This window comes from Convolutriloba macropyga, chromosome 9 (assembly GCF_964194025.1).
Source record: "Convolutriloba macropyga chromosome 9, txConMacr16.3, whole genome shotgun sequence".
NCBI classification, from domain to species: domain Eukaryota; kingdom Metazoa; phylum Xenacoelomorpha; order Acoela; family Convolutidae; genus Convolutriloba; species Convolutriloba macropyga.
Window position 1 is genome coordinate 60,651,497 of NC_134476.1, and position 13,910 is coordinate 60,665,406.

Below are 13,910 nucleotides of genomic sequence, written 5' to 3' on the forward strand. Positions count from 1 at the left end.
AGAATAATCAAATCTACCACAGCGTTTGTTGCACTAATGGCTTCTGGAAAAGTCGAAATACAAAGAATTTAATAAAGGTCAGTCTAGAAAGAATGTGTTAGGTCGTAGCTTTTGTATTTGTGCCAAACTTGGGTGATGAAATAGCAGAGTTACGGTAACTGACGGAACAATTTTACTCCATCGGCATAATAACTGCAACCTATTCATAGAATATTGGAAGGAAGAAATTAATGAATTTAAAGACTCGAATGGCCAACTGGGTTACAACCTCTAAAGTTTTCGAATCCCCTGTCTCCATGGCTTTCTGTGTGAATAATTGGCTGCAAATAATGCTCCATGAAATCAAATGTATGAATGACTGCTCTCAAACTTTATCCTAATCTCATTTCAGCGCACCTTTCGACAGCTTGAATCTAACGTCCTTGTGAACTGAAACCTGCAAGAGACTACAATCAAACGTTAATAGAGTCTTAGAGGACACAGATAGGATAAACAGAGTTCCAGTTGAGGGGAAATTAGCGGCTCCTTTCAAAGCGAACGCAGTGTCTTAATATATTCGGCTCGGCAATAGACAAAATAATGACCTCCAGATGGAAAAGATCGGTAGACAAAAGTTACAATGTAGCAGATCTTGCATTTGCCGAATTGCAGTCATTGAAAAAAGCAGTCCGTTTTGATAGAGCGCTTTTTTAAAACTTTCACCAAACCATGGAAGGTGCAAGGAAATGGATATGAATTGCGCTACTGATTGAATGTTAAGGCTCAACAGCAAAGAGATCCAGTACGTTTAAACCTTCAGTTACCCTTAGTGACATGAGACTGCAGTGCTACAGATGAAGTGAATATCAGAATAACCAAATACGTCCAACCTATTCATTGAATGTTGGAAGGCAGCAGTTAATGAATTTAAGACTCCAATGTTTGAATGGGTTACATCCTCTAAAGCTTTCGAATCCCCTGTCTCCGTGGCTTTCTGTATGAATAATTGGCTGCACATAATGCTCCATGAAGTAAAAATGTAAAGGAGACTGCTTTCAAACTTGCACCTAATCCCATATCAGCTCACCTTTTGACAACTTGTGTCGAACGTATTTGTGGACTGAAACCCGAATGAGACTACAGTCAAACGTTCACAGAATCTTGGAGGAAATGTATACAGATAAATAGTCAAGAAAATTAACGGTTGCTTTCAAAGTAAACGCAGTGTCATAATCTATTCTGTACACCAATAGAAAAAAAATGGCCTTCAGATGAAAACGAGATGTGGACAAAATGAACAATGCAACAGACCTTGCCTTTGCCGACAACATAACTTTAAAGATTAGCATTCATTGATAAAAGCTGTCCTTTTTGATAAAAAGGCTTCTTTCAATCTTCGACCAAACCATGGAACATGTAAAGCAACGGATGTGAATTGCGATACTGATTGAACGCTAAAGCTCAGCAGCAAAGAGATCCACTTCGTTTCAGCCTTCAAGTACCTTTATTGACACGAGACGGCAGTGTTACAGAGCCTGTGGTGCACTTATGTCTTGTGAAAAATTCGAGATAAAGAATTTAATAATGTTCAGTTTCTAGAAAAAGGTTGTTAGGTCGTAGTATTTGTATGTGTGTGAAACGTGGGTGATAAAATAGGAGCAATGGGAACAATTTTACTCTATCGGCCCTTTAACTGCAACCTCTTCATAGAATGTTTGAAGGCAGCAATTAATGAATTTGAGACTCGAATGTCCAACTGGGTTACCACTTCTAAAACTTTCGGATCCCCTGTCTCCATGGCTTTCTGTGTGAATAATAGGCTGCAAATAATGCTCCATTAAGTCAAATGTATGAATGACTGCTCTCAAACTTCAATCTAATCTCATTTCAGTGCACCTTTTGACAGCTTGAGTCTAACGTCCTTGTGAACTGAAACCCGCAAGAGACTAAAATCAAATGTTATTAGAGTCTTAGAGGACACAGATACGATAATAAAGAGTTCAAGTTGAGTGGAAATTGGCGCCTCTTTTCGAAGTAAACTCAGTGTCTTAATATATTTGGCACGCCAATAGACAAAATAATGACCTCCAGATGGAAACGATTGGTGGAAGAAATTTACAATGTGGAAGATCTTGTAAGGCATAGTAACGTGCTATATAACAATATAATTTGTACCTGGGGCGTTAAACAACAGATCCAAATAAGGTATCAATAAATCAGCTACTGATTTTGTAAATTCAACCGGTCTACCTGTTTTCGGGAGCACTTTCATGTGGCAGGGCTTAGAGCGGTCCGCATGAAGAGAAGACATCAATGCAGACGTCATAAACTATTTTAAGAAAATATCTTCCGCCTTTTGAAAAACTTCAAGTCGCAGTTTGCGGTTGAAAAGCACTTAGACATCGCAAAATTGCAGATGCATCATCACTTGACGTTGATAAGGAAGAGAAACAAATGGTTCAGTTCGCGTTATTGAGATTTCCTAATTTTTTTTATCATAGCTTCCGTCGTTTGTTCGTTTCAGTCATTTTAGTAGATGAGCGGGCCATTTATTTGTCTTGTTTTTTAAAAAATATATCAGTATAAACAAATCTACCAAAGCGTTTGGTGCACTAATGGCTTCTGGAAAAGTCGAAATACAAGGAATTTAATAAAGGTCAGTCTGGAAAGAGTGTTAGGTCGTAGCTTTTGTATTTGTGCCAAACGTGGGTGATGAAGTAGCAAAATTACGGTAACTGACGGAACAATTTTGTTCCATCGGCTTAATAACTGCAACCTATTCATAGAATGTTTGAAGGCAGAAATTAATGAATTGATGACTCGAATGTCCAACTGGGTTACAACCTCTAAAGTTTTCGCATTCCCTGTCTCCATGGCTTTCTGTGTGAATAATTGGCGGCAAATAATGCTGCATGAAATCAAATGTATAAATGACTGCTCTAAAACTTCATCCTAATCTCATTTCAGCGCATCTTTTGACAGCTTGAGTCTAACGTCCTTGTGAACTTAAACCCGCAAGAGACTACAATCAAACGTTAATAGAGTCTGAGAGGACTCAGATACGAGAAATAGAGTTCCAGTTCAGGGGAAATTAGCGGCTCCTTTCAAAGCAAACGCAGTGTCCGGCACGACAATAGACAAAATAATAACCTCCAGATGGAAACGATTGGTAGACAAAAGTTACAATTTAGCAGATCTTGCCTTTGCCGAATTGCAGTCATTAAAAAAGCAGCCCGTTCTGATAGAGCGCTTCTTTAATACTTCCACCAAACCATGTAATGTGCAAGGCAATGGATGTGAATTGCGTTACCGATTGAATGTTAAGGCTCAACAGAAAAGAGATCCAGTACGTTCAAGCCTTCAGTTACGTTTATTGACATGAGACGGCAGTGTTACAGGTTGAGTGAATATCAGAGTAAACAAAGCTACCAAAGAGTTTGGTGCACTAATGGCTTTTCTGGAAAAGTCGAAATACAAGGAATTAAATAAAGGTCAGTCTAGAAAGAGTGTGTTAGGTCGTAGCTTTGGTATTTGTGCCAAACGTTGGTGATGAAATAGCAAAATTACGGTAACTAAGGGAACAATTTTACTCCATCGGCATAATCACTGCAACCTATTCATAGAATGTTTGAAGGCAGAAATTAATGAATTTATGACTCGAATGTCCAACTGGGTTACAACCTCTAAAGTTTTCGCATTCCCTTTCTCCATGGCTTTCTGTGTGAATAATTGGCGGCAAATATTGCTCCATGAAATCAAATGCATGAATGACTGCTCTAAAACTTCATCCTAACCTCATTTCAGCGCATCTGTTGACAGCTTGAGTCTAACGTCCTTGTGAACTTAAACCCGCAAGAGACTACAATCAAACGTTAATAGAGTCTGAGTGGACACAGATAGGATAAACAGAGTTCCAGTTGAGGGGAAAATAGCGCCTCCTTTCAAAGTAAACTCAGTGTCTTAATATATTCGGCACGGCAATAGACAAAATAATGACCTCCAGATGGAAAAGATTGGTAGACAAAAGTTACAATGTAGCAGATCTTGCATTTGCCGAATTGCAGAATTGCATTCATTGAAAAAAGCAGTCCGTTCTGATAGAGCGCTTCTTTAATACTTCCACCAAACCATGGAATGTGCAAGGCAATGGATGTGAATTGCGTTACCGATTTAATGTTAAGGCTCAACAGAAAAGAGATCCAGTACGTTCAAGCCTTCAGTTACGTTTATTGACATGAGACGGCAGTGTTACAGGTTGAGTGAATATCAGAGTAAACAAAGCTACCAAAGCGTTTGGTGCACTAATGGCTTTTCTGGAAAAGTCGAAATACAAGGAATTTAATAAAGGTCAGTCTAGAAAGAGTGTGTTAGGTCGTAGCTTTTGTATTTGTGCCAAACGTTGGTGATGAAATAGCAAAATTACGGTAACTGAGGGAACAATTTTACTCCATCGGCATGATAACTGCAACCTATTCATAGAATGTTTGAAGGCAGAAATTAATGAATTTATGACTCGAATGTCCAACTGGGTTACAACCTCTAAACTTTTTGCATTCCCTTTCTCCATGGCTTTCTGTGTGAATAATTGGCGGCAAATAATGCTCCATGAAATCAAATGCATGAATGACTGCTCTAAAACTTCATCCTAACCTCATTTCAGCGCATCTTTCGACAGCTTGAGTCTAACGTCCTTGTGAACTTAAACCCGAAAGAGACTACAATCAAACGTTAATAGAGTCTGAGAGGACTCAGATACGAGAAATAGAGTTCCAGTTCAGGGGAAATTAGGGGCTCCTTTCAAAGCAAACGCAGTGTCCGGCACCCCAATAGACAAAATAATGACCTCCAGATGGAAACGATTGGTAGACAAAAGTTACAATGTATCAGATCTTGCCTTTGCCGAATTGCAGAATTGCAGTCATTGAATAAAGCAGTCCGTTTTGATAGAGCGCTTTTTTAAAACTTTCACCAAACCATGGAAGGTGCAAGGCAATGGATATGAATTGCGTTACCGATTGAATGTTAAGGTTCAACAGCAGAGACTTCAGTTACCTTTATTGACATGGGACTGCAGTGCTACAGATGAAGTGAATATGAGAGTAACCAAAGCGGTTCGTGCACTAAAGGATTTTGGGTCGTTAACTGTTTTAGATAAATTCCGTTTTTCGAAAAATTTTAATTCTTAGTTCTCGGTTGAAAATTGGGTAGCGCAATTTTGCAGATGCTTCAACACTCAAGGTTGATGAGGAAGAGAAACAAATGGTTCAGTTCGCGTTATTGAGATGTCCTAATTTATTTATCATAGCTTCCGTCGTTTGTTCGTTTCAGTCATTTTAGTAGATGAGCGGGCCATTTATTTGTCTTGTTTTTTAAAGAAATATATCAGTATAAACAAATTACCAAAGCGTTTAGAAAAGTCGAAATACAAAGAATTTAATAAAGGTCAGTCTAGAAAAAGTGTTAAGTCGTAGCTTTTGTATTTGTGCCAAACGTGGGTGATGAAATAGCAAAATTACGGTAACTGACGGAACAATTTTACTCCATCGGCATAATAACTGCAACCTATTCATAGAATGTTGGAAGGAAGAAATTAATGAATTTAAAGACTCGAATGTACAACTGGGCTACAACCTCTAATGTTTTCGAATCCCCTGTCTCCATGGCTTTATTTGTGAATAATTGGCTGCAAATAATGCTCCTTGAAATCAAATGTATGAATGACTGCTCTCAAACTTTATCCTAATCTCATTTCAGCGCACCTTTCGACAGCTTGAGTCTAACGTCCTTTTGAACTGAAACCTGCAAGAGACTACAATCAAGCGTTAATAGAGTCTGAGAGGACACTTATACGATAAACAGAGTTCCAGTTGAGGGGAAATTAGCGGCTCCTTTCAAAGCAAACGCAGTGACTTAATATATTCGGCACGCCAATAGACAAAATAATGACCTTCAGATGGAAAAGATTAGTAGACAAAAGTTACAATGTAGCAGATCTTGCTTTTGCCGAATTGCAGTCATTCAAAAAAGCAGTCCGTTTTGATAGAGCGCTTTTTTAAAACTTTCACCAAACCATGGAAGGTGCAAGGCAATGGATATGATTTGCGATACCGATTGAATGTTAAGATTCGACAGCAGAGATCTAGTACGTTTAAACCTTCAGTTACCCTTATTGACATGGGGCTGCACTGCTACAGATGAAGTGAATATCAGAATAATCAAAGCTACCAAAGCGTTTAAAGCACTAAAAGCTTTTGGGTTGTAAACTATTTTAGATAAATTCCGCTTTTTGAAATATTTCAAGTCTTGGTTCTCGGTTGAAAATTGGGCAGCTTAAAATTGCAGATGCTTCAACACTCGAGGTTGATGAGGAAGAGAAACAAATGGTCCAGTTCGCGTTATTGAGATGTCCTAATTGTTCTATTATAGCTTCCGTCGTTTGTTCGTTTCAGGCTTATTGGTAGATGAGTGGGCAATTTATTAGTCAATAAATGGGGTAAAAGCGTTTGGTGGATTAATGGCTTCTGGAAAAGTCAATACGAAGTCAAACGCAGTGTCCGGCACCCCAATAGACAAAATAATGACCTCCAGATGGAAACGATTGGTAGACAAAAGTTACAATGTATCAGATCTTGCCTTTGCCGAATTGCAGAATTGCAGTCATTGAATAAAGCAGTCCGTTTTGATAGAGCGCTTTTTTAAAACTTTCACCAAACCATGGAAGGTGCAAGGCAATGGATATGAATTGCGTTACCGATTGAATGTTAAGGTTCAACAGCAGAGACTTCAGTTACCTTTATTGACATGGGACTGCAGTGCTACAGATGAAGTGAATATGAGAGTAACCAAAGCGGTTCGTGCACTAAAGGATTTTGGGTCGTTAACTGTTTTAGATAAATTCCGTTTTTCGAAAAATTTTAATTCTTAGTTCTCGGTTGAAAATTGGGCAGCGCAATTTTGCAGATGCTTCAACACTCAAGGTTGATGAGGAAGAGAAACAAATGGTCCAGTTCGCGTTATTGAGATGTCCTAATTGTTCTATTATAGCTTCCGTCGTTTGTTCGTTTCAGGCTTATTGGTAGATGAGTGGGCAATTTATTAGTCAATAAATGGGGTAAAAGCGTTTGGTGGATTAATGGCTTCTGGAAAAGTCAATACAAAGAATTTAATCAAGGTCAGGTTTTAGTGAGACGGTGTTAGGTCGTAGATTTGGTATGTCTTTGAATCGTGAGCGATGAATAGCAAAATTACGTTAGCTGAGAGTACAATTATCAGCTCTTAAATAAGGCATCAGTAAATCAGCTATTGATTTTGAAAGTTCAACCTGTTTTCGCAAGCACTTGTGGTTTTTCCTCCCGTTAAGTCATTGAGATAATGTCAGCTGAGTGTCTCTTTGCGAGTAGTTGTTAATATGGATTAGAATTAGTTTTGAAGTACATGAAGTGACTTCTGAAAACTCAATTAGAGATTGGGGTCATCATGCAATTCAGCTGGATCACGTTGTCAAATAAGTGAATATCAGAATAAACAAAGCTAACAAAGCGTTTGGTACACTAAAAGTTTCTGGGACGTAGCTTTTGTATGCGCGTGAGACGTAGCTTATAAAGTATAAATTACTGCAGCTGAGGATACAAATAAGGGGATCTTTTGTTTTGCCCCCCCGAGGTTATTGGGCTTATATCTTTTACGCCCCCAGGCCCACGTGCTTTTTTTTAAATAGTAACGTGCTATATTACAACATAATTTGTATCTGGGGGCGTAAAACAACAGATCCAAATAAGGTATCAATAAATCAGCTACTGATTTTGTAAATTCAACCGGTCTAACTGTTTTCGGGAGCACCTCTAGATCACACCTATCTCGTGCTAATGTGATAGGGCTTAGAGCGGTCCGCGTGAAGAGAAGACATCAATGCAGACGTCATAAACTATTTCAAGAAAATATTCCGCTTTTTGAAAAAATTTAAGTCGCAGTTCGCGGTTGAAAAGCACTTGGGCATCGCAAAGTTTTAGATGCATCATCACTTGCCGTTGATGACGAAGAGAAACAAATGGTTAAGTTCGCGTTATTGAGATTTCCTTATTTTTTATTATAGCTTCCGTCGTTTGTTCGTTTCAGTCATTGTAAATGAGCGGGCCATTTATTTGCGGGCCTTTTGTTTTTTTAAAAAATATATCAGAATAAACGAAGCTACCAAAGCGTTTGTTGCACTAATGGCTTCTGGAAAAGTCGAAATGCAAAGAGTTTAATCAAGGTTAGGTTCTGCAAAGAGAGTGTTAGGTCGCAGCTGTTGTATGTGTGTGAAACATGTATGATGAAATAGCAAAATTACGGTAGCGGAGAGTACAATTATCAGCTTTCAAATAAGGCACCGATAAATCAGCTGATTTTGAAAATTCAACCTGTCTACCTGTTTTCGGAAGCACTTCTGATTTTTCCTCGGGTTAATTGAATGAGATAAGTTCAGCTGAGTGTCTCTTTGCGAGTAAATTGTTGAAACGTGGATGAGAATTAGTTTTGAAGTACGTGAAGTGTGATGAAGGTACATGAGATTGGGGTAATCTTGCAATTAAGCTGGAAAATCAGCTGAATAGCCGCTTTAACACGTTGTCAAATACAGATGAAGTGAATATCAGAATAAACAAAGCTACCAAAGCGTACCAAACTATTTTAGATATATTGCGCTTTTTGAAAAATTTCAAGTCTTAGTTCGCGGATGACAATTGGGCAGCGCAAAATTGCAGATGCTTCAACACTCGAGATTGATGAGGAAGAGAAACAAATGGTTCAGTTCACGTTTTTGAGATGTCCTAATTGTTCTTTTATAGCTTCCGTCGTTGTTCGTTTCAGGCTTATTAGTAGATGAGCGCGCCATTCATCGGTCAAAAAATCAATAAACAAAGCTACCAAAGCGTTTGGTGAATTAATGGCTTCTGGAAAAGTCAATACAAAGAATTTAATCAAGGTCAGGTTTTAGTGAGACGGTGTTAGGTCGTAGATTTGGTATGTCTTTGAATCGTGAGCGATGAATAGCAAAATTACGGTAGCTGAGAGTACAGTTATCAGCTCTTAAATAAGGCATCAATAAATCAGCTATTAATTCTGAATGTTCAACTTGTTTTCGCAAGCACTTCTGGTTTTCCCTCCCGCTAAGTCAATGAGATAATGTCAGCCGAGTGTCTCTTTGCGAGGAATTGTTAATATGGATTAGAATTAGTTTTGAAGTACATGAAGTGACTTCTGAAAACTCAATTAGAGATTGGGGTCATCATGCAATTCAACTGGAACACGTTGTCAAATAAGTGAATATCAGAATAAACAAAGCTAACAAAGCGTTTGGTGCACTAAAAGCTGGGTCGTAGCTTGTGTATGCGCGTGAGACGTGGCTGATGAAGTAGAAATAACTACAGCTGAGGATACAACTAAGGGGATCTTTTGTTTTGCCCCCCAAGGTTATTGGGCTTATATCTTTTACGCACCCAGGCCCACGTGCTTTTTTACATAGTAACGTGCTATATAACAACAAAATTTGTAGCTGGGGGCGTAAAACAACAGATCCAAATAAGGTATCAATAAATCAGCTAATGATTTTGTAAATTCAACCTGTCGACCTGTTTTTGAGAGCACTTCTAAATCACACCTATCTTGTGCTAATGTTATAGGGCTTGGAGCGGTCCGCATGATGAGAAGACATCAATGCAGACGTCATAATTTTTTAAAGTATATTCCGCTTTTTGAAAAAATTCGCGGTTGAAAAGCACTTGGGCATCGCAAAATTGCAGATGCACCATCACTTGCCGTTGATGAGGAAGAGAAACAAATGGTTCAGTTCGCGTTAATGAAATTAAGTTTTCTTTTATAGCTTCCGTTATTTGTAAGATTCGGTCATGTTAGTAGATGAGCGGCCCATTTATTGGTCTTGTTTTTTTTAAAAAATATCAGAATAAACAAAGCTACCAAAGCGTTTGGTGCACTAATGGCTTCTGGAAAAGTCGCAATACAAAGAGTTTAATCAAGGTTAGGTTCTAGAAAGAGGGTGTTAGGTCGCAGCTTTGGTATGTGTGTGAAAAGTGTGTGATGAAAAACCAAAATTACGGTAGCTGAGAGTACAATTATCAGCTCTGAATTGAGGCATTCATAAATCAGCTACTGATTTTGAAAATTCAACCTGTCTACCTGTTTTCGAAATCACTTCTGATTTTTCCTCGGGTTAATTCAATGAGATAAGTTCAGCTGAGTGCGAGTAAATTGTTAAAACGTGGCTGAGAATTAGTATTGAAGTACGTGAAATGACTTCGAAAACTCATTTAGAGATTGGGGTAATCTTGCAATTCAGCTGTATAAGCAGTCGAATAGCTGCTTAAACACGTTGTCAAATACAGATGAAGTGAATATCAGAATCAACAAAGCTACCAAGGCGTTTGGTGCACTAAAAGCTTCTGGGTCGTAAACTTTTTTAAAAATATATTCCGCTTTTTGAAAAGTTTAAAGTCCTAGTTCGCGGTTGACAAGCATTTGGGCAGCACAAAATTTCAGATACTTCGGCACTTGCCGTTGATGAGGAAGAGAAACAAATGGTTCAGTTCGCGTTAGGGATTTTTTCATTTTTCTATTATAGCTTCCGTCGTTTGTTCGTTTCAGGCTTATTAGTAGATGAGCGGGCCCTTAATTGGTCTCGTTTTTTCTAAAAAATCAATAGACCAAGCTACCAAAGCATTTAGTGAACTAATGGCTTGGGGAAAAGTCAATGCAAAGAATTTAATCAAGGTCAGGTTCTAGAAAGACGGTGTTAGGTCGTAAATTTCGTATATGTGAATCGTGTGTGATGAAATAGCAAAATTACGTTAGCTGAGAGTACAATTATCAGCTCTTAAATAAGGCATCAGTAAATCAGCTATTGATTTTGAAAGTTCAACCTGTTTTCGCAAGCACTTGTGGTTTTTCCTCCCGTTAAGTCATTGAGATAATGTCAGCTGAGTGTCTCTTTGCGAGTAGTTGTTAATATGGATTAGAATTAGTTTTGAAGTACATGAAGTGACTTCTGAAAACTCAATTAGAGATTGGGGTCATCATGCAATTCAGCTGGATCACGTTGTCAAATAAGTGAATATCAGAATAAACAAAGCTATCATAGCGTTTGTTGCACTAAAAGCTTCTGGGTCGTAGCTTTTGTATGCGCGTGAGACGTAGCTGATGAAGTACAAAAATGCTGCAGCTAGGGATACAAATGAGTTGTCAAATATGGGGATCTTTTTTTGCCCCCCCAAGCTTATTGGGCTTATATATTTTACGCCCCCAGGCCCACGTGCTTTTTTGCATAGTAACGTGCTATGTTACAACATAATTTGTATCTGATGGGTCGTAAAACAACAGATCCAAATAAGGTATCAATAAATCAGCTACTGATCTTGTAATTTCAACCTGTCTACCTGTTTTCGGGAGCACTTCTAAATCAGACCTATCTTGTGCTAATGTTATAGGGCCCGGAGGGTCCTCGTGAAGAGAAGACATCAATGCAGACGTCATTAACTCTTTTAAGAAAATATATTCCGCTTTTTGAAAAAATTCAAGTCGCGTTTGAAAAGCACTTAGGATCGCAAAATTGCAGATGGATCATCACTTGCCGTTGATGAGGAAGAGATGGTTCACTGATTTCACTGAAATGGTTCAGTTCGTGTTATTGAGGTTTCCTAGTTTTTCTATTATAGGTTCCGTCGTTTGTTCGTTTCAGTCATTTTAATAGCTGAGCGGGCCATTTATTGGTCTTGTTTTTTAAAATATATCAGAATAAACAAACCTACCAAAGCGTTTCGTGCACTAATGGCTTCTGGAATAGTCGAAATACTAAGAGTATACTCCAGGTCAGGTTCTAGAAAAAGGTTTTTGGTCGTAGCTTTTGTATGTGTGAAACGTGTGCGATGAAATAGCAAAATTACGTTAGCTGAGAGTACAATTATCAGCTCTTAAATTAGGCATCAAAAAATCAGCTAATGATTTTGAGAATTCAACCCGTCTACCTGTTTTCGGAAGGCGCTCTGATTTTTCCTCGGGTTAATTCAATGAGTTAAGTTCAGCTGAGTGTCTCTTTGCGAGTAAATTGTTAAAACGTGGATGAGAATTAGTTTTGAAGTACGTGAAGTGACTTCGAAAAGTCATTTAGAGATTGGGGTAATCTTGCAATTCAGCTGTATAAGCAGTCGAATAGCCGCTTAAACACGTTGTCAAGTACAGATGAAGTGAATATCAGAATCAACAAAGCTACCAAGGCGTTTGGTGCACTAAAAGCTTCTGGGTCGTAAACTTTTTTAAAAATATATTCCGCTTTTTGAAAAGTTTAAAGTCCTAGTTCGCGGTTGACAAGCATTTGGGCAGCACAAAATTTCAGATGCTTCGGCACTTGCCGTTGATGAGGAAGAGAAACAAATGGTTCAGTTCGCGTTAGGGATTTTTTCATTTTTCTATTATAGCTTCCGTCGTTTGTTCGTTTCAGGCTTATTAGTAGATGAGCGGGCCCTTAATTGGTCTTGTTTTTTCTAAAAAATCAATAGACCAAGCTACCAAAGCATTTAGTGAACTAATGGCTTGGGGAAAAGTCAATGCAAAGAATTTAATCAAGGTCAGGTTCTAGAAAGACGGTGTTAGGTCGTAAATTTCGTATATGTGAATCGTGTGTGATGAAATAGCAAAATTACGTTAGCTGAGAGTACAATTATCAGCTCTTAAATTAGGCATCAATAAATCAGCTAATGATTTTGAGAATTCAACCCGTCTACCTGTTTTCGGAAGGCGCTCTGATTTTTCCTCGGGTTAATTCAATGAGTTAAGTTCAGCTGAGTGTCTCTTTGCGAGTAAATTGTTAAAACGTGGATGAGAATTAGTTTTGAAGTACGTGAAGTGACTTCGAAAAGTCATTTAGAGATTGGGGTAATCTTGCAATTCAGCTGGAAAAGCAGCTGAATAGCCGCTTAAACACGTTGTCAAATACAGATGAAGTGAATATCAGAATCAACAAAGCTACCAAGGCGTTTGGTGCACTAAAAGCTTCTGGGTCGTAAATTTTTTAAAAAAATATATTCCGCTTTTTGAAAAATTTCAAGTCTTAGTTCTCGGTTGAAAATTGGGCAGCGCAAAATTGCAGATGCTTCAACACTTGCCGTTGATGAGGAAGAGAAACAAATGGTTCAGTTCGCGTTATTGAGATTTCCTGATTTTTCTATTATAGCTTCCTTGGATTGTTCCTTGCAGTCATATTAGTGGATAAGCGGGCCTTTTATTGGTCTTGTTACAAAAAATCATCATTAGTTTTTTTGTGCAACCTGAGACGTCACGTGCACTTCAAATCCGTTTTTTGTTATTGATGAGACTTCTTGGCTGAATAGTGCGCGAGACTTCATTTTTCGGAATCATATTTTGGTCACGCGTGGTGCATATTGCCCTCAAAAAGACCTCTCCTTGTTAATAGCTGCAATTGCGCGCTTTTTGGCTTTTTTGTCATTGTCATGATTTTTTAACGACAATATGACGTCGCGATCACTGCGAATAGGGGTTCATTTAGTCGTGCAATTTCGATTAATGGGAAGCTGGGCGATCCAATCCATTCAATTTTCTTTTTTTGAGTTTCATGTTTTTTGCTTCTCCAGACTCTTTCAACACTGCTCTGGTGTTCAAACATTTGTGAATATATTGAGAATTGGAACATGAAATCTAGCTTGAGTAAATGAGTCGTTGCTGAAGCCAAAAGTCGTTCGGAGCAGAGTCATAATTTTACGTTACCAGGGTGGAATCGGCACCTCTAAGAGATGAGCAAATTTAGTTGAACAAGTAAATATGTTCCGTCGGCTGGAACTAAAATTCATGGCGAAAACGTTTCCATGCGAGAAAATGTGAGAATTGAACAGTTATTGTAAAAGTGTGTCTATTTTGCAAAATTTTGC